Raw genomic sequence first — 25,793 nt, 5'->3', positions numbered from 1 at the left:
TATGATATACAGTAACTCCTCATTAGCTACCTATTTTACAGATGGTAATGTATGTATTTCGATGCTATTCTCTCAGTTCATCCCACCTGCTCCTTCCCACTGCTGTGTCCGTAAATCTAATCTCAGACATTTTTATTGGTAAGTCAAATCCCTGGGAGAGTCTTAGTTCCTTCACTGTCAAGTCCCAATCATCTCCTCCCTACCCATCCTCCCTTGGCACAAGTTAACTAGTATTTAGTTAGTTAGTGAAAGTCGCTCAGTCATGTCTGACTCTTGTGACCCCAAGGACTGTACTCCACCAGGCCTCTCTGTCCATGGAATTCTCCAACCAAGAATATTGGAGTGGGTACCCATGTCCTTCTTCAGGGGATCTTCCCAACCCAAGGATCAAACCCAGGTCTCCCGCATTGCAGACAGATTCTTAATCGTCTGAGCCACCAGGAAAGCCCAACCAGCATTTACAGATGTATCAGACTATCGGGCATGAAACTAAGAGCATTATGATCATTACCTTGTTTAACTGTCCCTAGGAAGTACGTACAGTTATCATTCTCTAGAATAAACAGGGTCTGTGCTCAAAAAGGCTCACCATGCCAAGCACATCTCACTGTGTCTGGTGTAACTATGGGAGGCTTAGAGACCTGAGGCAGAACAGCAGATGGGGATGGGAAGTGAGACTCAGGCACTAAATTCAGTTCAAAACTGAGGTTCCACCTTCACTGCCTTGCCCTTCACCTATACTTGGCCCTGGGTTTAAGGAGAAAAAGCATTCTCAGTTTAAGAAAGAAAAGAAGATGGAGAAAATGAAAGTCCAGGTGGTCACTGCTCCATGAAAAGTCTAATCACTCAGTATGAAAAGGTTCCTCAACCCCAATCCTTGCTCTGAAAACTTAGGTCTGGATCACTGTGGTTTTGTCATGAGATGAATAACAAGCCCCGAGGATTACTCGAATTACAAGGCCCAGACCAGATCCACTCAAATATAGCTGGAAGCTTTCTAGTAACTCTAACCGTGCATGGGGAATGAGCTGCTCAGAGAAGTGACTCACTTACTGGAATCCATGCTGCCTGCATTACTCAGCTGATATTAATACACCCACTTGTTCATTAAAGTTTAATTGGAGTTCATGTGAATTGGTTTCACCGGATACTTAATCAAAGAGAAGTATTTGTGTATGAAGTGTTCACATACAAAGCTAGAAAGTGCAGCTCTTCCCCAGCCTCTACACACTCCAGTGACTGCTCCTCTAATACTGTTGACACCGTAAGTTAGTCAGAGAAGGTGGTACAGTGATCTTCCAAGAGGGGGAAAGTTGTCCACACACAAAACACAAATAAATGATAAATCCTCTGTATGGCAACAGACACAGTTCCCCAGCTCATCAGCCACAGCCTGACATGGCCTAGGACGCAAATGGCCAGCTCCTCAGTAAGAACTTGCTCCTTTCTGGAGTTCATTATCAAAGCTGCAGGGCTCCTTCTCTCCCTGGGCACCTGTCTCCCAGCCGTACATCTTTATTTTTAAAATGGGTGGATAAGGAAATTAACCATCATTCAACATAATCACACATTTCTCTTGTACTGACAAGCAAACCATGAACGCAATCCCAAACGCCTATTTATACAATCAGGGCTGTCAGTACCCTGTTATTTCTTATTGGATATCTCACTAATCAACATTTCTGGAAGTATAAGCTTTTAAGGCTCCTGAAAAGACTTGTGCATGAAGTTGGGGAGAAATAGATTTCTCCCAAGGCTGGTGGCTCTGGTTCTATGATCAATTTTTCATTAGGAATGGTCACCATGGTTAAGGACATAGCATTTCTGGGCCCAAAACAAATCAAGGTGAGTTAAAAACTTGGTACTCTAGATTGATTTGCTGAAAAAAACCCTCAAAGATTGTAGACTAAAAGGCAATATACTGATTTTCTTATTTATTTATTTACGTGGTTACACCAAGTCTTGGTTGTGGCATGCGGGATCTAATTCCCTGACCAGAGATTGGACCCGGTCCCTACCTTTAGGAGTGCAGACTCTTAGCCACTGGGCCACCAGGGAAGTCCCAGCAATGTGTTGATTTTCTTTTAACAGCTTTATTGAGACATAATGCACACACCACACAATTCACCCACCTAAAATCTACAATTTGAGGACTTCCCTGGTGGTCCAATGGTTAAGACTCTGTGCTTCCAATGCAGGGGGCACAGGTTCGATCCCTGGTCAGGGAACTAAGATCCCATGTGCCGTGTGGCATGGCCAAAAGAATAAAGAAATAAAGTCTACAGTTCAGTTTTTAATATAGTCACAGAGTTGTGCAACCATTGCCGCATCTAATTTAAGAACATTTTCACTGCCCTCAAAGGAAACCCACACTCATTAGCAGTAACTCTCTATCTCCCACCCCATCCCTGCCAGCAATCACTAATCTACTTTCTACCTTTACAGACTTGACGAATTTTCCTATTGTGGACTTTTCATATAAATGGAATTATGTAATGTGTGCCTACTGTGACTAGGTTCTTTCACTTAGCCTAATGTTTTCAAGATTATTTGTGTTGTACCACTACTGCATTCCTTTCTGTTGCTTAATAATACTATATTTTATAGCAAATTTCACTTATCTATTCAGCACTCCACCTTTTAAAAATAAAATAGAGCTACCAAAGAACAGCAAATTATGTAGCAGCACTCAGCCTGGCAGATAATCTGCTAATCCTCTGAATGATCTAGTCACGATTACGCCATCAGACATGTAAAGTATGTGGGGTTGTGGTAGGGGCTTCACAAATGTGGGAGGAGTTGGCAGAGCCTAGCCGCCCAAGCCTTACTAAAGTTAAGGCTCATCAGGATGACCCGTCTGCACATGGTTTCACAGTTTACAAAGAGCTCTCACTGACATGACGTAGTTAGGCGGTGGTTCCTCGAGGAAGGAGCTTCGGTGTCTGCATCTCTGATTTCCCCAAGACAACCAGCATCGCTTGGAATGCACTGAACAAACAATACAAGCAACCACCTCTCCCTCTAGAAAAGCCACTTTTTCGGTTTCTTAAGATATGACCAAGTATCTAGTAATAAGCACATATGATGTGCCAGGCACCAACATGGTGACTAATAAGATACAACACCTGCCCTACAGGGGTTTAAAATCTAGCAGAAGAGACCAAAAGAGTACACACAGGACAAGTCAGTGCCAGATGAACAGAATAAAAGCTGTGAGAGAAACCCAGGGAAAGAATCTCTAGCTTATTACATCTCACTTGCCATGCTACTGATTCCACTTCTAACCTTGTTTATCGAGTGGGAGCTATTTACAACATGACAATCGTAGATGGTATGTAGACGTTCATGAAGATAGAGAATTCATAGCTATGAGTATCCTGAAAAAGTATAAACTGATCCGTATCTGGAGTATAAATCAGAGTCAACTTTAGCACCCACATGAGTAACATCACCAGATGATGCAGACCAAAAAAACAACCATCAAAGATGGACAGTCAAGGGGGTCATCCATCCAAACCTAAAGACTTTCTGCCTCCTTCAAAGCAGGCATTTCAAAACACTGCCAGGAAGCAGGCAATTCACTGAGAAGTTGTCACCTAAGCAACCAGGTAACGTGAAGGAAAGAAACAGGCTTCCAAAATACATGTAATCTAACCCATACCCTGAATATTCATTGGAAGGACTGATGTTGAAGCTGAAGCTCCAATACTTGGTCCAGCTGATGTGAAGAGCCAACTCACTGGAAAAGACCCTGATGCTGGGAAAGACTGAAGGCAAGAGGAGAAGGGGATGACAGAGGATGAGATGGTTGAATGGCATTACCAACTCAATTGACAGAAGTTTGAACAAGCTCCAGGAGATGGAAGGACAGGGAAGCCTAGTGTGCTGCAGTTCATGGGGTCGCAAAGAGTCGGACACAGCTGAGCAACTGAGCAACAACAACAACTCATACCCTGGTACATGAGGTCAAATAATGCAGCACTTTGTGTATTTGGTGCCATGTGCTTAAGAGACTCAAAGTTATTTGCCAAAGAGAACTCAGTCCTCCCCACCCTCTTAGCAAGCAGAGCTGACTCCTAGTCATTAAGAAGGTCAAGAGCATCTTCTATTCTTATGTCCCATATCCTGAGGACACAGCTGAGCTCCCAGATAAAGGCACTATGCCATCAAACGAGAAATTCAACTCATGTTTTTGTTTCTTGGCATCTAAGAATATATATCTTCCTTGGAGCCAACTCACGGAACAGATTAGGTTTCCATGCAAACCAGAAACAATTGATACACCTAATCACTTACAATTTCCACCAGCATGAAACCCTCTTTAATATATTCATCCAATTTGACATCAGTACAAGTGTTCCTTTTTAAATTCCTATAGCGAGTTCGTACCTCCTGTTTCCTAATTACCTCATGCAAAAAAGGGAATTTTACCTTCACCTCTCTTGTTCATTAAAGCAAGTTTCAGGAAGTACTTTGACATTTGATTTTTTAAAAACACATGATGATTTAACAGAAAGTTTTAGAGATTCATTGCTGCTTATACTTTGGGAGAAACAAGTGAATATCAAATCATAGCTAACTTTTTAACCAATGGAAAAAAGAAAACTAAAGGGGAGCATTTTCAGGTTTATTGCAACTCTATATAGTCTTGATAGCACTTGATAAGAATGACCTCACTACACTAGAATCAGGACGATGAAGCAGAAAGCAGCCCAGAGTTAAAGGCTCTGGGTTTGCATCCATCGCCACTTTAAAACAACTCATCTCTCTGAACCTCAGTTACATCATCTCTAAAGGGAAATGAATGACAAGTTCTGCCTTGCCTACCTCATGGGGATGCCATAGGGTACACATGAGAAGATGTGTATTTCAGTGCTTTGAAAACCACAAAGCCCCATACACAATGTGAGGTATTCACAGTGTAAGGCATTATCTTAATGTCTTTTCCTATAAAGACATTTTTAAATGACATGAACAAACACTTTTGCCTTTCTATTTCTATTTTGAATCAGCCAAGGAAACACCCCCAAAATCAGCACCACTAATTCCAGGAAGCTTCACTCTCTCTCACACACACACACAAGCTTTGTAATGATAAGTACTGTGTAAGACAATAAGCCCAAGAAAGCACCAGCTCCTGAAGAATCTTCCATCCCTGAGCTATCCTCATGAGAACAACTTTAATATTAGTGTCTTTCAATGTACTCTTGTTTTTCGAAGGCATATGAAGTATATTCAAGTATATCACCTTTCAGAAGGCAGTATGCCAAAATCCCCACCCACCTCCTTCGGGTGCAGAAGAGATGGTCCCAGGAGGAAGTGGCCCCACCATATCAGTGTCATCTGGAGAGGAGGGAAGTGGGAGCCAGTGCTGAAGACAGGATCCAGAGACACGCAGACTGAGGGAAGATAGACCCTGCCTGGGTGACACAGAAAAAATTCCACCCCACAGGCCAGCTTTGATCAGCAAACCGGTAGCCACATGGCGACACTCCAGGAAGCAGCTTATCAAGGATGTGGCTGTCTTTCACTCCCCACACAGGCTCTATCATCTGAAGTTTACTCTCTCAACTACCATCTACAGATAAGCAAAGATCGAGGACAGAGAAGCCAAAACTTTTCCAAGGTCACGACAGGCTGTGCAAATGCTTTCGATTCCTATGCACCAGGCTAAACTGGCTCCTGGTCCTCGAGTAAACAGGTCAGGGTCCTAAAACAGCCATAAACCATTCACTTGGTACCTGTCTTTCATCATTGTAGCAGGACCAAATAATGAGAGCTAACACAGAGCACTTGCTGCGCCAGACACTGTGAAATATATACTTTACAAACATTTTTAACTATTAAGTATTAATTTTTTTAACTCATCTTTTAGCTTATTTCACTCTCACAATGACCCTAAAATTTAAGTACAGTCCATAAAGATGAGGAAATTGAGGTACCAGAGAGATGAAGTTGTTTGCCCACAGTTCTCTAATATCTCATAGTGGGCAGTTTTAAACCCTGGTGGTTCTGGCTTTGATGGCTGTTCCTACCCGCACACACAATGCCTGGCCCTGGGTACTTCCCACACTGGATGAATATCCACCAGGAGCCAGGCACCACTGGAGGCTCTCACATATATTTTCTAATTTATTCTCACAGTGACATTGGGAGAGGGATGCTATCATCCTGCATTTAAAGAAAGACACCAAGACTCTAAGAGGTTATTTAACCAAGGTTTTGACAAAGTCTAAGAAGCACCTAGGATTTGAACCTCTGTCCAATTTCAAATTTATGAACTCTGTAAATACCCAGGTTCTGCCCCAGCTCTGACAGCAGCAAACTACACAGTTCTCTACTCATCATAAGCATTGCCTACCTAGCTATCTACTCATTCATTTTTTGCCAAGCGGTGAAGCAGAAAGAACACATGTTTAGGAGACAGGAAGACCAGAGAGGTTCCATCACTTACTAACTGTGTGACTTGGACAAGTTATTCAGATTCTCTGTGCCTCAGTTTCTTCATCTAACCAATGAGAACAATGATAATAGTACCTAACACTGCCTTGAAGATTGTGATAAAAATTAAATAAGATGATGAATGTAAAACATTATGATAGGGACCAATACATCATAAGTGCTTAAAAAATAAAAATAAAAATTCACTAATAATTGAGTGAGACAAAGATAAAACGGCATAATCTAAGAACAATTTCTACCACAGTTCCAATAATATAATAGTTACTCAAAAATAAAAATGATCTTCATTTTCTATGAATTTCCTCTCTGATAGTCTTGAGTTTCACAGCCCTCTCTGATCTAGTCCCTAGACCCCACAGTGGCCAGCACATGCCTTGTACATTACAGATGTTCAGAGTCAAAGATCATATGATCTTTCTCTGAACTTACCAAGGAAAGAAAATCTAAGATGCTAAGGTAACTCCTCTGAAAGTTTGGAAGCTTCAGTTGTCCATTTTCACCCCAAATGTTACCTTCAGGGTGAGAATTATTACCCACAGTTGAAGACTAAAACACACTGAAAAGCATCAATTGACTGTTCTTATTTATTTCTGACACATTTCTCAAGAAATAAAGGAGAAAAATGATTTCCCAACCTCCATAGTTTCAAATCTTATGTCCTTCTTCTCTACAAAGATCGTCACATTGCTTAATAAAATCATGTATTTTGCACAGGTCCTTTGCAGATGTTAACCACAGGGCTTTGCTAGGTCTGTCACTAATGTGCAAGAGAGAGGAGGTAGAAAGGGGAAGAAAGACAGGTACAGAGAGAGAGAGGCTGAAAACACAAGAAATGGAGGATATTTGATATTAACAGAAAATTCATATGGCAGAACTGCTTCAACCAAGACACCAAAGGAAAAACAGCTATAAGAATACATCATTAAATTGGGAAGAAAGGAAAAAAAAAAATGTATGTGTGTATGTGTGTGCATTCCCATGTATGTGTATGTGGATGTGTGTGCATGCATGCATGAACATTTATGTAAAAGACCTAGGGCCAGACCACAGGGCAAGAAAAATAGTGCCCATACCAGGGCTTCTGGGCAACGTGTGAAGGGTCATGATGCTGCCAGGGCCCTGGGGGCTGGAGGACTGGATTTGCAGCCCAGCTCTGCCATCCAACTGTCCCATCTGGAACAAGTTGCCATTCCTCAGTCTCCCACACTCAGAATAGAGCCCTCGCCGGACTGGTTTGAGAGCTAAGCAACAAAAGAGATGTGAACATGTTGTGGAAACATCTGTACAAACATAAATGGGCGTTACTACCCATTTATTCCAATGCCGAGGAGAGAGACTTCATCTGAGCCACTGTGCCTCACAAGTGTAGTCTATTCCCATCCCAGCCTGCACAGAAAGAAGGGATGCAGACAGTTTTCCAGAGAGGCAATGCTTTTTAATTTCTCTATTATTTCCAAAACAAAAAAAGCAAAAATCTTCCTCCTCTTTTGTTTTTCCAAATAAAAATAAATTATAACCCTAACTTGCTAATAAATGCAGGCTGGAGCTGTCCTTAAGTAAAAGCTTTTGATAACAAATTGCCTGCACTAACTGCTATTTTACTGCTGAATTTTTTATTGTTGCTTAAGCATAGCAATTATGCTAATAAGCCTGGGAGGATGGTACATCGAGTATTGAATCTGACAGATAAAATACTCAATAAAATGCTAATCTCACCTGAAAATTGGAATCAGACAGCCTTATTAGTATTTATGGATATGGCATCTTAAACATGTTTTGGGTTTTTTTGTTGCTTTTTTTTTCAGATAAGTATATGAAATCAATGTTGTCTCCTAATACAGCCTGCCACTGCTAGGCCTCTGTGTGCTTTAGATTCGAGAAGACAGTTCCTCACTGCCTCAGCCTTGCTTCCTGACAGAGAAACAAGAGCTTATTGGTCATCTCTGCCACAGAAAGAATAGGGCAATAAAATGTGTTTCTTCCTGCACCTCCCTTTCTCTCCCCCCACCCATCTAATCCCCTCAAAAAGGAAAGGTAAGAACTGTCTTTCTGAGCAAAAAGAGAAGGCAGATTTGACAGTAACAAGAACCATTTGTCAAACCATCTGGCTTCTCTCTTCACCTGACAGGAGGGAAGAGTGATGTGTCAGAAAGAACATGGAATTGAGGATTCAAAGAGCTGGCTTTCTCATCTTGAGTTTTGCCATTTCCTCCATGGGAGGCCCTAACAGGAATCAGTTTCCTACATAGGGACCTTCTGCATCCAAAGTTCAAGTCCTTATGAGAAGTGAGTCTCCATGGGGGACAGAAGAAATGGGGGCCAAAGCCCCAGTGTATATGAAGAGTGGAATACTATAAGCCAAGGTAGGCACATCAGGGGAATGTGAGATTCTTGAACTTGTTACATTTACATGGTACCTCCTTATCGTGTATCCTCAGGATATATTTAAACTGGTTCAGGCTTAAATTCAGAGATCTCAGACACCAAATACATATAGTAAACAAGATTGGATGGTCTACCAACTGTTCTCAGGAATTTCACTGCTGCTCTTCTTTAGGATCAATACATTAACTCTGGAAAGGAACAAAGAAGAGAAGTCAGCTTCCTATTTCAAGCAGCATAAACTAATGCTGAATATCACAATATTATTTATGAAAAAAATCCTTTTCTCCTTTATTTCCATAAGAACCACATAAGGCAGGAAAGAGAAAATTCTCTTCTCCAGAGGCTGCCATAGATAAGAAAATTAAGAATCAGAGAGGATTTCCCCACCCAGGCAGAGTACATGGGTTCTGGGGTCAGGACGAATAGTTTTGCCTTCTGACTAATTCCTGCCTGCCCCTGAGCACACACGGGTCCTCTGGGTCTTGGGCCTCTTGACTCACCCCAAACCCAAATACCCAAGCTACGAGTCACTGCAGAACAGGAGAGAGAGTGAGCAGGAACCTCAACACCCACAGCCGCCGTGCCAGCGCCTTCACCCGCCACCTCCAAGGTTTCCAAAAGCTGACACCCCTTCCAGAAGTCCCTATCTCCCCTTGTTAGTTCATAGGCATGGACATATCCGGCTTTCATGGCATGTAGGAATGTGACAAGTTGTGACAAAACTGGGCACAGATGCCAGGACTCAAAAACTCACTCTGGGGCCTTACAGAATCACTGTCCTCTATAATCCTCCATTTCTTCCTTTGGGCCCCTTCACCTTTCCAAGACCAAAGAGGTCCTTTGGCCATTAGTAGAAAGGAGAAGGGAGAGAAAATGGGCTCCAAAGAGTCAGAGATGAATACAACTTAGAATCCTCACACCCCTTTCTTCAGCAAATCTTCACAACGCAAACAAAGCCACGGTGATTATTACTATCCCCATTTTGCAGATGAAGAAACAAAAGACTAAAAGTTCATAGATTCCTCGCAGATAATACAAAAGCTCGGAGATCCTCAGCCCAGAGCTGGGGAAATGCCAGTACAGGTAGGTGGTCAGCCCAAGGCAAGGTAGCGCCACACAATCAGTAGAGTCTACAATCGTTAATCACAATGTTCCAAGACACACCACCACCAAATAAGAGAAAATGCTGGTATCACTTTAATATTAGTGATCCACACCACCCAAGGGAGCTGACCAACTCATCACTTTCCCTTCTGCTTCACACAGGTAGAAATAAAATCCAAGTCCAGACACCCCTTTATCTTTATTGTACCAGAACCAACACTGCAATTTTTAAAGCAACGTTACAACAAATTCATCATGTAGGGATCACTATCCTCCAATTTCCAGGAGGAAAAAGCCAGGCACTAAGACATGTATTCACTCACTCAAGTCTCAGAGGTCTCTGAAAGCAGGACCAACACTCAGATCCATGCCCCCTGTTCTTTCCACTTGATTAAGCCACCTCTGAATTGCCAGGGCTGCCACCTCTTTAGTAAACAACCTCGGCAGAAAGTCAGTTCTGAACTGAGACATCTCCCAACAGAGTAACGATTCGAGTCATACTTCGAGGAATAATTTCTGGGAAAGCAGAGGAGGTGATGCTATCAAACAGTGAAACTCAAAACTCCTACTCACTACCTACCTGGGAGGGAGCAGGAAATGGGGCCGAGGCCCCTTCCCTCCATGCTCCCCCTGCCCATTTCTGTCACTTACAGTCATTACTAAACTTAGCACTTTAAGCAAATGAAAGATATTTCCTAGCTGCATAGCCTTGGGTAAGTCCCCAATCTCTTTGGTCCTATTACTGATACACAGTCAAGCACATATGCACACACACAGGTGCACATATACACACCTAAGACCACCCGTTCCTTCCCTTAGTGGGATCATGACAACAGAAAACCCATTTTATTTACCCTGCACAGCCCTGCAGCAACACCCTAATTGTTCATGCAGTGTCCCCAGCCTCTGCACCCAACAGTCTAACCAGAACCCTCCACTACCTCCTTCCTTGAGCCTCCTAATTTCCAGCCTCCTTCTGCTAAGCCCCGCTTCCCAAGCCTCACCTGCCACTCTCCTCTGTGAGGTCTGGTCACTCCTACCCTGCACAAGCACTAACTTCTCTCCCCATCACCAACTGCAACGTTCCCCTCACACCCGAAATCCATCTTCCTCTAAATGAAATACTGCCAGCCCTTCAACAAACGAAAGCTCTTCAAACACCCTCCACTGGAATAGCTGCATTTCTCCACATGCTCTGATTTGTATCCTACTAAAATCAGCACCTCTATAACTAGATCTATTCTATAAGTCTGGTGTCTAGAGAAAAAGGTTTTGTGCCCAGAATACAGGCAGTATGGCACTAGAAGGACCTTCAGTCAAACCTCCAAGGCACACTGCCCCAAACTGGAGAAGCTGCGGCAGTGGGGAGTCAGTCCCGGGGTCAGTAAGAAACACCACCATGCTGGGTCTTATACAAATATTCTCTAATCTTTACAACTTAGGGTGCAAGGTATATTCAATCCCCAATAAAAACCCATTTAAACTAGGACTCAGAGAGGTTTAGTATTAATAACTCAGTTCCACTAGAGTTATGCATTGTGTGTGTATGTGTGTGCGTGTGCACACACTCAGTCATGTCCGACTCTTTGTGTCCCCATCAACTGTAGCCCACCAGGTTCTTCTGTCCATGAGATTTTCCAGACAAGAATACTGGAGTGGGTTGCCATTTCCTTGTCCAGGGGATCTTTCTGACCCAGGGGTTGAACCTGCATCTCCTGTGTCGTCTGCATTGCAGGTGAATTCTTTACCAACTGCGGCACATACCATCCTAATTCACAAGGCTACTGGAGCTCAGGTTTATAAACAAGTTTGTACAATTTCACTGAGACTCTCTGTTTTTGAGCAGGGTCTAGTGCTCTGCCAGATGCTTTGCAAAAATAATCTTGGGTAACGTACATAACAACCCTGCCCAGTAATTCTTAGTGTCCCATTTTACAGATCAGAAACTAAAGCCAAATACCAAACAACATGTGTCTGGCACATTTAGGACTAGAATCAGGGGTCTTGGACTTGCTCTTTTTCTCTTTCCTCTGTATCACACATCTTCTTTATACACAAAGTCTCTGTCTGTGGTGTGTTAAACATAATGAGTTCTTCTATGCATGAGTCACTAGAAGCAACCTTCAGCAGTCCATGCAGAATCTGCAAGTCACGAAAAGGTGCTTCACAAGCAGCGATCTAGTTCAGATCTCAACAGTGATGGTGGAAGGTGGATTTGGAGCATGCCATGTGAGCACAGGCTGACCCTGGACTGTTCCCAAGGGTCAAAGTCACTCAGCTTCACAAATGCACACCTTGGCTTGTCCACCTTCCTTGTAGCAGGGGCAACTGCAGTGTATTGTTCAAGAAGTTTCATAATCAAACTCAGAAATCCAGAGGTCATCATGTACACCTCCTCTTCAAAAGGAAATCTTTCCAATAGAAGGGAGCTTGACAGCCCCAAGAACTTGAGAGCTAAAAGAAGAGATGGTGCATCTTGATCTAATCTCATGGGAATGTCACCAGCATCTTAGGCAGATACCACCGTTTCCTCTGCCTCTGGGAAAGCAGGATTAAGAAGGAGCCAGGGAAAAGTTGGTAGCTGCTCTTAAAAGCTATAGGCCCCTAAATCAGTTCCCAGGAGCCCTTCTAGTTCCTTGGGTTAACTATAGGTAACCTTCCAATCCCTCAGGCCTCCTTAGTAAGTCAATTTAACACACATTTACAGAGTATCTAAACATGCCAGCTACTGAGTTATGCTCCAAAGGCTCAGAGATACCTGCCTTCTGCAGATCAGAGCTCAGAAACACATATCACCCATTAAAATACAAGATGGTTTGAGAAAGAGTTTCTGAAAATACAAATCATGGGATGGTAGAGGTAGAAGGGAAGAGACCGATTCCTAATGGAAAAGCTGATATTTCTGAGAAGGTGGAATTTGAGCTGGGTATGGAAGGATGTTGGCTTCCCTAGTGGCTCATACAGTACAGAATCTGCCCGCAATGCAGGAGTTGCAAGGGACACAGGTTCTATCCCTGGGTCACTAAGATCCCCTGGAGGAGGGCATGATTCTGTCCTGTGGATGGGATTCTGTCTCGTAGAATCCCATGGACAGAGGGGCTTGGTGGGCTACAGTCCACAGGCTCGCAGACACAACTAAAGCAACTTAATACACAAGCATGCATGCTTGAATCACTGAACTGAAACCCTTTGCTGTACGCCTGCAATACTGTAAGTCAATTATACTTCAATTAGAAAATATATAAATCAAACATGGCACTGCAGCTTCAAGTGACTGTTTCCATTATGAAAGTCTTGGCACTATTTTGAAAATACAAGGAATGTAAACTTCATATGGATAATTTTTGAGTTTCTTCTTGGGAGAAAAAAAGGATGAGGGAGTAGGAAAGGGTTTGGTTAAGTTGCAGAAAGTGTCTCAAACTCACCCACTCCCTGCATTCTCACTCTTGCAATACATTTCAAGCTCCTCCACCCATGTTACTAAAAAGTGGGTATTCACTCATTGACCCATATGTTAATCCACTGCCTATTTCATAATCCACTCTACATGTCTCCATAATCCACCCTACATGTCTCCATATATTTATCTACAAATATGTAATGTTTTAAATGTTTTATTAAATACAAACGTCTCCCTGCTAAGAGTAATGAGAGCAACATTTACTGAATGTGAAAGGTGTTTTAGGACCTTCACATGCATTATCTCAGAGTCTTTCTCTGTTCTGTTATTATACGTGCACATGCGTGCTCAGTCATGTCTGACTCTTTGCAACCCCATGATCTGTAGCCCACCAGGCTCCTCTGTCTATGGAATTTTCCAGGTAAGAATACTGGAGTAGGTTGCCACCTCCTACTCCAAGGGATCTTCCCAACCCAAGGATGGAACCCACATCTCCTGCGTCTCCTGCATTGGCAGGCAGATTCTTTCCCACTGAACATGGGAAGCCCTGTGTTCTATCATTATCCCCCAGTTTATAGAAGAGGGAGCTGCATTACAGAAAGTAAGCAACTTGCCTGAGGTCTGTGGCTACTAAGCAGAGGACTCTGGATTTAAACCCAAACAACCTGACTCCAAAGCTTGCCGGGCTACTACTACTATGTGTATCACATCACTCAAACCGATCATTTGATTGACTAAAAAAGGTAAATGGTGAGGGAACCCTGTTCTGGCTCCTGGTGCACATTGCTCCCTTCCAAAGACTCTAAATCACCTGTCAAAAAACCAGTCTAGAATTATACCAGGAACCAGAAAAAAGTCAGCAGATCCTAGACTCTGGATACTGGTTTGTTGGTTTTGTTTATTTTGTTTGTTTGTTTGTTGATAACTGATTTCTATTTCCTCATCTCTCATTTCTGGCACGTCTGCTGATTTCCAGTTTCCTCAGAATTACTGGCAGTTCTTCCATGGTCACCATCAGCCAGTCTCCATATCCTGAGATGTAGCATGCATGGTCCATGACCTCTGAAATCATTTGGTAGAGCAGACTGCTCTCTTGCAACATCCTTTTCCACCGTGGACACCAATTTCTTCTTAATGACATCGATTCTACACTTCCGAGCTTACAGATCATCCCCCTTCCCTTGACAGAGATGACTGACAGAGGCAGAAACAGTCATGCAGTTTAGTTTTGTCTCTGTCATCTGGGCGGTTACATCACCCTCCCCAGGTTACAGAATGCCAGGTGTCCCCACTAAAGGACTCCCTCCCCTGGAGCCCATTCTAATCCCATCCCTGCCCAGAAAGAAACTGGAAATGAAAGGCTGTGATTGGCTGCCAATTACATCATTTCTCTGCAGGCCTGACTGAACTCTTAATTAATTGAATGCCACTTTACTTCTGTACCTGACTCCATGGACAAATAAATAACCACAAAGAGAACAACATAGGGTGAAGGCAGTAATAAACCATAGCCTCTGGCTCAGGTTAGAAAAAGGAACCATTTGCTGGAGTTACCTGTCATTAAGAAAGATTTGGTCACCAGGTAAGGACACACAGTTTTCTATATTAAGTTAGAGGAGTGATTCAAAGGGGACTGGTTTCAGCTGACAAGAGCAAAGAGAAAATCAATTTCAGGTTGCCAGGACAACTAGACTTTCCCTGCAAGAATAAATTTGAAAAAGCTCTAAAATCTGACAACTAAATGTTTCCTCACATTACATCATATCCCTAAAACGTGTGTTGAACCAGTGAGATAATCAAGCCTGCTAATTACTTTCTACAACATCCATAAGACACAGGGTTGATGGTCTTGGCTCCAGTCTGGCTTTCTTCTAGCGGTCCCACTCAGTATCTCAGCTTTATAGTGAATGAGGACTATGTGCTTCTTCAAATAAATCTGAAGGCTTATCATTGTCAGGTTGTCCTTGGATTCTAAAAAAGGGCAGGTGAGCACCTTTTGAGTACATATCCCCTAACAACTGACAACCTGACCTCCAAGGACCTGCCTCAGATTGGGGCACTTGTATTATCGTGCTTAGCATTTCTGTATTGCTTTACATTTGCAGAGTGCCTTCCAGTGACTGAGACCGACACCCATGTTCCCTGTCGTGTAATTCACCAACTACCCCTTCCAAAGAAGGGGTTCAAAGTCACAGAATCATACTTAACACAATGTTGGATCTAAAGGGACTTGGGAGATAAACGCTTTTTACCAGAGACTGAATTCAAGACACATATAGGCAAAGTGACAGCTCAAGGTCAACACAGATGGTCAACAGCCGAATCAGGACTGGAATCCAGGTCTTTTGATAATGGCTTCTATGCAATTTCTTTAAATAGCTGCCATCATTCCACCTCTGCCTGAGAGGCTCTGGGAGCTGAAGTTAAGTCCACTTGATCTCCTATTAATCCTCATGAGGCAATGACCCCAAATGGCCTTATCCCAGGAGTTCAAAGTCCTGACCCCAGATCCAATAATATCTGATGAGATGAGCCTTCTCTATGCATTTATGTTCTCAGAAGGCTGAATATCAACTTACCTCCAGGGGCTATTAAAAACAAGAACAGCTAATAAATCACTGGAAAGCACTTTGCAAATGTAAAGTAATACAGAAATGCTAAGCACCAATAATACAAGTGCCCGAACTGAGGCAGGTCCCTGGAGAGCATGATGATTGTGCTCACCACCATCCACCAGAAGATGCAGAAACCATGCCTCTCTCCAAACTTCATTCTCTTTCTTTAGAAAGAAAGAAAGTGAATGTGTTAGTTGCTCAGTCGTATCCAGATCTTTGCGACCTCGTAGACTATAGCCCACCAGGCTCATCTGTCCATGGAATTCTTCGAGCAAGAATACTGAACTGGGTAGCCATTCTCTTCTCCAGGGCATTTTCCCAACCCAGGGATTGAACCTGGGTCCACTGCACTGCAGGCAGATTCTTTACCATCTGATACTGCTCCCTAATTCTCAAATATGCCTCTGCATGTTATTGTCTTAGGATAGATAACACGAGAAAGCACTTGCTATCAATTCATACGGTCAGAGAGTTTTGCTAAGTTTGGAGAAACACCTACAGGAGATCAGAATCAAACAGATGGAAAAGTAAATGTCAAGCTGTCCCTCACTGGTGATAAACCAAGTAAACTATGAGAAACAATGAGCCCATTTGAAGGTGCTTGTCAGGGGGTTCAGCCTTAAGAGCCAATTTAGAATCTGGTGGGAGGTCAGAAGAATAAAGCACACCCTCTAGGGCTCTGGCTGCAGGTGCCAATGGGAGAAAGAAGTGAGGACAGAGCATTCCTTACATTCAATACGCGGTCCTTGACTCTCATTAGCAAGGTGAGCAGAAAAGAGTAGCAGAGGGAGCTATGGGTGAGTAGAGGAACTCAGACATCAAACGCTGGTGTCTGAGAGACATGACTTCTAACTCTGACCCTGCCATCATATGCTTTGTGATGCTGGGCAAGTTACTTAAACCTCTCTAAGCCTCAGTTTCCTCATCTGTTCAACATATATAATTCTACTACCTATTGCACAGGCTGGCTTTGAGGATTGTTCAGTCACTCAGCTGTGTCCAACTCTTTGCAACCCTGTGGACTGTAGCCCACCAGGTTCCTCTGTCAGTGGGATTTTCCCAGCAAGAACACTGGAGTGGGTTGCCATTTCCTCCTCCAGGGGCTGTGAGGATTAAATGAAAGGAAATATGGGGAAAAATTTACCCAGTGCCTAACATTTAGCACATGGGCAATAAATGTGAGTCGTCATGCTAACCAGAGAGGCTGGAGGCTGGAATCTAGCACAGAAAAAAAGGCAAAAAGTAAAACATGAAGTTAGAGGTAAAGATCATGAGAACAGAGAAAAGAGGCTCAATCCTACCAGTCCTACTTTGTATTCACTAGGGAGTTATCAGGGTCACATTCCTGAGTATTAAATTTAGGGGTGAATGACAATAATCTAAAAATGGTCAGGCATCTGAAAACCTCAGACTTAAGTGGAAATCCAGGAACACTTGAAAATTCAACCACCTGGTCAGTGTAGAGATCCGTTCTCGGCATTTGAGCCATTAAAATCCAGGATTGAGTAGTAAATGTGGCTCCAAGATTCTCATCCCAAAACAAGAAACGAAGTTTTTTTAAAATGCTTCCCCCACCCCCACCCCCAGTTCCTTTAACATACTTTATAGCACACATGGATACAGTCCATACCTCCAAGAGAAGTAAGAAATGGGCATGAGAACCATGAAATTGGGACTTCCCTGATGGACCAGCAGTTAACACTCTGTTCTTCTGCTGCAGAGTGTGCAGATTCAATCCCTGATCCAGAGCTAAGATCCCACATGCTGCAGGCAAAAAAAAAAAAAGCAAGAACCAAGAAATTAAAGAGTAGTCCCATTAAGTCAAGCCCAGAAAAGAGACATGAGACTTTGAAGAAGCAAAAGAAACTAAATTTCTTGAGCTCCTATTCTGCCAAAGATGCATAAGAATTAAGAGAGGAGAGGATCAAGGAAGATTTCCTGGAAGAAGTCCCTTTGAGCTAATCATCTGCTGGGGCACCTAGAATTTGGGGCTACATCCTTTTCTTCAGCGAGATCCTGACGATGCATTGCCATTGGATGGGGAACCAAAAGCCCCAGAAGCACTGGTCTTCCTTCCCTCCAGGTTCCAATCTGCAACATGGGCAACTACCCACCACTCCACTAGGAGAGAAGCGGAAGCACAGGGAACCTAGGGAGGGAGCTCAAAGTTGGAATCAAGCCAGTGCCAAGTCTCATTGCACCCCAAGTACAAAGCAAAGCAGACATGAAAAGGAGATGAAAAACAGGGATGAAAAGAAAATATGGGCTTCCTAGTAAAACAGAGTGAGAGAATAAATGGTCAGGTTATGAAGAGAGAAAGAAAAAAGAGAGAGAGAGAAGAGAAAGAGTAGGAGGAAAGGACAAAAGGAAAAAGCTGGTGTGTTGTTTGTTTGTAGTGTTTATTTCTTTAAGCATACTTCTGCCATGTCATTTTTTTTAAAAAAATCATACTTTGGTTAAATCCTTCAAATGTTAGCTTGAGAGAACTTTGTTTTATTCTCTGACCAGCATCGAGAAGAGTTCCTGGAATATAGAAGGCGCTGAATAAATATTTACTGATTGAATGAATAATGCTCAGCTACAGTGGGTCACTGTTGCTGAGAATAAAGAGGCTTTGAAAATCACCAAGAAAAATAGCAAGATTCTGTTTATACTTCAGTTCATTTGCTTTTATAGGTGGGAGGACACAGGTGAAAACAGAGTTAGTGCAGGGCTCCCAGGGGGCAGTCACCAAATTTCAAATATGATCACCAAATTTCAATCAGACTGACCCACACTTGAGGACAAATGAAAGGGAGGCCATTCCCTGGATGAAATTCCTCTAAATTGGATGGTTCAAAGCCAGGATAAGCCCTGGCCATTTCACTGTCTCCTTTGGAGAAAGGTGCCATTTCCTACTGCTTAAGAATATCAATGCTCTGGAAATAAAATAGAGGTGACTACAGACTCCATAAAAGAAATGAGTTGAGAAAAAGGATGGGACCTAGAAAGGACTAAATTTAAGCACTGAATTGAAGCCTGCCTGGAAGACTTGCCTATCAATTTTCATGGTGTTCCTTCGATCATTCTCTTAAGGATAACTGGAAGGCTAAAAACTCCCAACTAGTTCAGAAAGTAACTTTGCCTATAATGAGGAATGTAACAGTGACTTGAAAATGGAAACACTAATTACAAAATGATGAAAAGAGTTAATAGCAACCACTACACTCTTCCACCATAAGCTGTATCAGAAGTTTCCATAGCCTGCAAGGTCGGCACTTCTTTCTATGGCTGTGCCAAATCTCAAGAGCCTGTTATTATTTATTACACATGAAGCACTTTCCATCTGTAGAGCTCTTTGGAGTCATGTTTTATTAGTTACTCAGCATTCTTAAATCTAAACACAGCTAAAGACCTACTGGAAGGGGGGCAAGCCCCATGATTTACTTACTCATCACACTTAATGGGTCCACACAATTCCTTCCAATGACTGGACAAGTTAAGAAAGGGGCAAAGAAAACACTAAAACTGAGAAATCAAATCAATCCAGTTCGTTCTTTAAGGCCCCCTGGCAGGGGGCTAAAGTGCTGGGAGTTGCAGCAGGAAAAGGTACAGAAATATATATATGACACAGCTCTTGGCCTCAAGGAACTTAAGGCCTAGAGCTATCTGAGAGAATCTTTACACTCCTCTTCCAACTTGAAGAGTCTGGGTTTCTACAAAAGTATAAATAGGTTTCAAATACCAGGAGCAGAACATGTTCTGACATGATCCAAAATTTGAGTAATTAAACAAATACAAATTTGGCCCCATAAATCAAATTAAAAGGAAAGAACATTTCTTTAAAAAGAAAGAAATAAGAAATATGGACTTATTTCTTCAATTTTCACCTTCCAGACTCAAGATAAGCAGTCCCAAATCATATAAGAGGAAATTCTAGAAGAAATGGGGGTTAATAATCTCTTTCAAGAGCAGATAGTCAACCCAAGGAACTTACTCTAAAAAGAAAACATAAATTTAAGAGAAGGACTCCACTTTCATAAAGCCACTTAACAGATGCATAAATTAATACTTATGGAAGTTGTAAGTAGGTTGGGTATTTCTCTAAACAGTAAAGATGAAAAGACCCTGATGCTGGGGAAGATTGAGGGCAGGAGGAGAAGGGGATGACAGAGGATAAGATGGTTGGATGGCGTCACTGACTCAATGGACATGAGTTTCGGTAAACTCCGGGAGTTGGTGATGGACAGGTAGGCCTGGCGTGCTGCAGTTCATGGGGTCTCGAAGAGTCTGACATGACTGAGTGACTGAACTGAACTGAAAGATCAAAGTATTTGGAGTAACTACCTTCTACTTCTATAAGAGACATGAAATAGTCAAGTACAGATGAACATATCACCTGCCAAGAATAACAGAAGATGGATGGATGGATGAGAGGGAAGATGGGGTATTCTCCACACGATTTAAAGTTTAAACTAAGTGGTTTATGATTCACTTCTAAGGATTAGCATCTAGTAGCAAGCCTGGCACATATTAAATGTTCAATAATTTTTAGTTCTTTGCTGCCTCAAGTAAGTGAAAATATGCAAGCAAGAATGAACAGTCCCAAACAAGAATTCCTCAGTTGTGTTCTCTGTCAAGGTGCCCTAGGTGAGAATTCGGTTGTGAAAGTGAACTGACTGTCCCATCACCCTGCTCATTACCAAGACTGATTCAACAAATAGTATGGCTCATGCAATTCACAACTAATTAAAAGCCATCCTCTACCATCCTTTGATGGGGCTTCCCTGACGGCTCAGTGGTAAAGAATTGGCCTACAATGCAGGAGATGTGGGTTTGATCTCTGGGTTGGGAAGATACCCTAGAGTAGGAAATGGCAACCCACTCTAGTATTCTTACCTGGGGAATCCACGGACAGAGGAGCCTGGCTACATACAGTCCATGGGGTCACAAAGAGTCGGACACAACTTAGCAACTTGAACACGGCACCATCCATTGATGAGGGAGGTAGGTGTGTACATGTGTGTGCGTGTGTGTGTGTGTGTGTGTGTGTGTGTGTGTCAATTTACTGGCTAGGCTGAAGCTTCACAAGTCAATATGTTTGAAGCTTCATAAGAATGTCTAAAGCTTTGTAAGAGCCCTAGACAAATCTTTGCTATGCCATCTCTTTACCATGTGATACTTCAAGTTTTGAGTATCAGTTTGCTCTTAAGTAAAGTGAGGATATATTCTTTAGCCTGCCACTTCACCTGTGAGGATCTGATGAGTACATAGGTATGGTAAGGGATTAGTCCACTAGAAAGCCCTACAGAAACCTACGTCACATATCGTACTCCCAAAAGAATTAGTCAAAGCCAATATATTATTACTGTTTATATGACTGCTCTTCCCTGTGGTTTTCTTATAAGAGCACCAAGCATTTGAAGCCATTATAATGGATGATTCCAACTAAAGCAGAAGATACACTGTGCTCAGTTTCCTTAAATAGTCCCTAAATTATTGGTAGAGTCTTTCACGGAGCCCCAGGAGCCTGTCTTCATTCTTCTTGATTCATTCTTCTCAGTTCTACTCCAGCCCCAGGTATGCTTGCTGCCCTGCCATCATATGCTGTCTTCTCCTTTTATACACACACCCACCTCCATGGCACCAAAGGGATCAGAGCAAGCTCAAAGTCAAGATGAAGACCACACATGTAAGGAAAGGCTGCTGAAGCCCTCGTTTCCCAACCTAGGTTCTAGGAACCAGATTGTGAAGGGAGGTGAATGTCCTACTAAAAAAAAATTTGGTCAACATATTGACTAGCATAATGAGTGGGAGCTCACAGAGGGGTCACCTTATCTTTGTTCTTGTAGGATGTTAAGGAGGCCTGGTCGGGACTCTGTGCATGTTGATGAGCTCAGTATGACTGGGGATATGAAGTAGGAGCAATGAAGAGACAGTTTGGAAATATACTCAATCCACGCTTTCAGAAGGCCCACTAGCATTTTATGATCCAGATGGAGAAATGACAGTTTGGAGACCTGAAGCAAGCAAGGAAGCAAGAGAGAGAGAGAGAAGGAGGGAGGAAGAAAGGAAAGAAGAGAGAAAGGAAAAAGAAAGGAAGGAAGACAAGAAGGAAGAAATCATGCCTGGTCTCATAAAGTAGAAATGACTGGTCCTCTCTAGACCAGAATTTTGTATTTTTATTTCTTCTTAACCTTCTTAACATCTGTGACAGGCAATTGACTCATCCAATTACTAACTGGAAAGCTAACACCTCAATTTCACATCCCTAGTTCCATTTCCTACAGTGTGAGGAAGTTTCCGGAACGGTCTCCTATCAGTCCCATTTCTCTCACAGAGAAGACAGAATCTATAAAAGCAGCAGACAATTAATAAGGCCATTACAAGGCTGCATTGGCCAAGGGCACACCTGTTCCTACAGCTTTGCGGTGGACACACCCAAATTTCTTCTCCAACAATAAGGACAGGCAGAGGGGGAAGACCATGAGGGCGCACTAAATGCAATCCTCTCCACCCTCGGGCAGGAAGCTGTCTGCCAAGTGAAGGCCAACAATGTGTCCAAGTTATATTTAAGGAAATCACAAAGAAAAATTCAAGACCAGGGTTTTTATTTAGTCTTTTTAAGTTCAAACCACAGAAAGTATTTGGAAGAATTAGAAACTTCTTTCTGTGGGGAATTCCACAGGAACTGGAAAATCTCAGGCAAAATTAGAACCAAAGACAACAGAAATAGTAGAGATCTCAGAGATCATCAAATTCAGCCCCGCCACTCTGACACTGAGCAAAACAAGCCAAAGAGTTTCACAGCTGGATGGCGGTCGGATTGGGCTGAGGACCCACATCTGCTGACTCCAAGAATAATTTCTTAGTCCTCATTCCTTGCTCGCACTGACTTCAACACTAATTCCAAATTAAACCTACATGTGACCAAAAAGAAAAGGGAAAATAAACTATTCCCTGTGGCAGATGCTTGGAACATTAGCTTCTTTCTGAAAACGTTACAGTTCATGTTCTGCAAAAGATGGAAACCAACGAGGGTCCTGTTTTGTTAGTTGCGAACGCACACTTCACAGGAATGCATTTTATGTCTGGTATTCTCCCGCCGCTCCCTCGCCCGGTTTCTCTTTTGGCCATATATGGAACTGAGCTCCAATGTCTGGGTCACAGAACTCAGGCCTCGGGTATGAAAGCAATCTGCTTTCTGCGCTGTTTGTCTTTACTGAAAATCCGATGAATCCATCTAGGAAACATTTACTAAAATGCAAAAGGCAGGGAGAATTGATTCACACCCTGAACTTGGCACACAGAACCAGACTTTTCTTCTGCTCACCCAAAGGTATGCTAACCAGATTCTGCGGAGAAAGTGACAAGTTTAACAGATACAAAAGAGTGTCTAGCTCAAGAGGTGTGTGCATGTATGTGTGTGTGTCTGTATGTGTGCAATTCACATGTGTGTCGGGGAGGGGAGGATAGTTGTCCTAACACAGAGTTAGAAAGACAAAACTGATGCAAAAAGCAAGACAGCACCATCAAACCAATAACAATACATACTAGGGATTCATATTTCCTGATATGACTTAGCTATCTCTTTATGTGGTATCTGACTCTCAAACTTTTGCAAATAGCATTTCAGAAGCAGAAAATCTCTTTGAAAATGGGGATTACCTGCAATTATTATTTCAAACAAGCATTTAGAAAGCATCTATAATTTCCAACAATATTCTTGAAAAGACTTGCACGTATGCTATGCTCAGTCATTCAGTTGTGTCCAACTCTCTGTGGCTTCACGGACTGTAGCCCGCCAGGTTCTTCTGTCTGTGGGATTTCCCAGGCAAGAATACTGGAGTGGGTTGTCATTTCCACCTCCAGGGGATCTTCCCGACCCAGGGATCGAACCCGTGTCTCCTACGTCTCCTACATTGCAGGCAGATTTTTTACCCGCTGAACCACTGGGGAAGCCATGGACTTATACAAAGAGAATTCAATAAGCACATTCCCCAGGCATGTCAACTTAGAAGGACAGAAATATGGGAGCAGGAAAGAAGAGCTATTTCAAGTGAGGGAGAAACCAAGGGCCCAGGAATAGCAATGACTCGCCCAGTGGTGCATAGATCAGTAATTTCCATGTGGAGCACATAAAATCTAAAATGAAAGTAGAAGAGACTACATAAAGATTAGTTATGAGCTCCAAGAGCAGAGACAGAAAATGGCTACATATTAACCCTTCACAGTATTCAGCACTCACTGAAGCACGTGGTCACCCACAAACCAGTTTTGTCCTTTTCCAGAGAGTACCTTTTGTCTCCTGGTGAGGACAAGGATGGGTAGAGATCACATTCTCTATTTGAAAGGCCTCTGGAGACAGGCAGTCCTGGTTATAAGATGAGGTCCATTGACTCTGTGAAGAGGAACCTTCAACAAGTTACTTGTCCTCTCAATATCTCCAGTGATTCATCTACAAACTGGACATGATCATTTCTACCTTATAAAGCAGCTGAAGAGTTTAAATGAGCTTTTTATAAAGTGTCTGCCTAGCAGTGTTTGACACATAAATAAACACTTAATAAACAGTAGTGTTAACAGGATATTCATTCATAATTCTGGCTACAAGAAAAAGGAATAATTTGTTGCAATGGTTATGAGTCAGGGAGCCTAAGGTTCATATCCCCGAAATTCTTCTCAACCTAAGCTGATCTGTGAGCCTAACTCTGATTCTACATGTGTTACCTCGTTGAGTCTCCTTCTTGTCTATATTATGGTGAGGCTCAAGTGAGATCTTCGCTGGAAAAAAGCGCCTTAGAATTTGTCTTGCATAACCAACTTCCTGACATTCCTATGGAGTTGGGAGTATATAGGAAATTTTAATTTAATTTCTAAAAGTAAGGAAAATTGGAAAAATTAATACCTACTAGAGTTCATAAGTGAACTGGTCAAACAAACCACAGTTTGAAAGCCACTTGTAAAATAAAGGTTTACAGTGAATAGGCGAAAAAAAAAAATTGTCTTGCAATGTGAAAATGTAAAATACAGTGGTAAAAGTCAGAACCTTCTCTGGGAAACAGTAGAGTGTCACACAATTGTAGGTACAGAATAAGAATCAGAGGAGGAATAAGAGACAGCCCATTTTTAATTTTCTCCTAGCACTTAACTTTTTTCTTCAGCACTTTTTTTTTAAAAAAAGTTTCCTTAAAAACAGCTTGAATGCCATGTTACTCCTCTCATAATGGTTCTGAGACAGAGCCTATGAGCTTAACAACGGTACCAAGAATCCACTGAGATGACTGCTCACGGCAGCTCAGAGAATGATCATGAGGTGCTGGCCACCGAGAGGCATAGGTCCCAGCCCAGGTGCGGAAGCCTCGGGGCACAGCAGCCCGGTGAGAACATCACTGGAGGGGAACCAGCCAAAAGGCCTTCATCACACAGGATTTCAAAGCCAGTGTGAGGAACCCAGCAAGGGTCATGTCTCCCTCCAGGCCCATCTTCCTCATCTGTACAAGTGCCACTTTCTCAACCCTGAGACATGTCCAGAGAGGCAGGAAACTTGAAGAAGCCAGAACCATGGTCACCAGGGCTACCAGAAGTCCTGCAGTGCCTCCAATACAATGGTTTTCAAAGTAGGTTCCACAGAGCCAGAGAGTTCTGGACGATAGCTTGGCAATGAATGGAAGCCTATTTAACCACTTAACAACAGTCAATGACAGCATCACCATGTAGTTATGTTTTGGTTATTTTATATATAGGTATCTTCTGCTTTTCAATAATTTTCTTTATACCACTTTGCTTTTACAAAAGACCTACATCAGTATCAGTTTTCACTAAAGAAAGCTGAAGAAAATTTTCAC

At 42.5% G+C, this 25,793-nt stretch overlaps 1 protein-coding gene and 1 non-coding gene across 12 annotated transcripts in view; one reads left to right on the top strand and one right to left on the bottom strand.

Annotated features, from left to right (window-relative positions):
- LOC122675400 (LIM domain containing preferred translocation partner in lipoma) overlaps positions 1-25,793 on the bottom strand; it is a 713,437-nt gene that overhangs the window by 582,948 nt on the left and 104,696 nt on the right. For 2 of the 11 annotated variants that reach the window (XM_043874070.1, XM_043874067.1), the window contains exon 3: positions 24,244-24,346. The exons of the other annotated variants lie outside the window; for them this stretch is intronic. The gene's annotated coding sequence lies outside the window, so the exon portion shown is untranslated. The remainder of the gene's footprint in view (positions 1-24,243; positions 24,347-25,793) is intronic. 11 annotated transcript variants of the gene reach the window in all.
- Positions 2,156-2,228, top strand: TRNAG-UCC. The gene has a single exon. It is a non-coding gene; the product is annotated as a tRNA-Gly (tRNA).

This window comes from Cervus elaphus, chromosome 19 (genome assembly GCF_910594005.1).
Source record: "Cervus elaphus chromosome 19, mCerEla1.1, whole genome shotgun sequence".
Classification (NCBI taxonomy): domain Eukaryota; kingdom Metazoa; phylum Chordata; class Mammalia; order Artiodactyla; family Cervidae; genus Cervus; species Cervus elaphus.
This window is presented reverse-complemented; position numbering and strand designations above follow the sequence as displayed.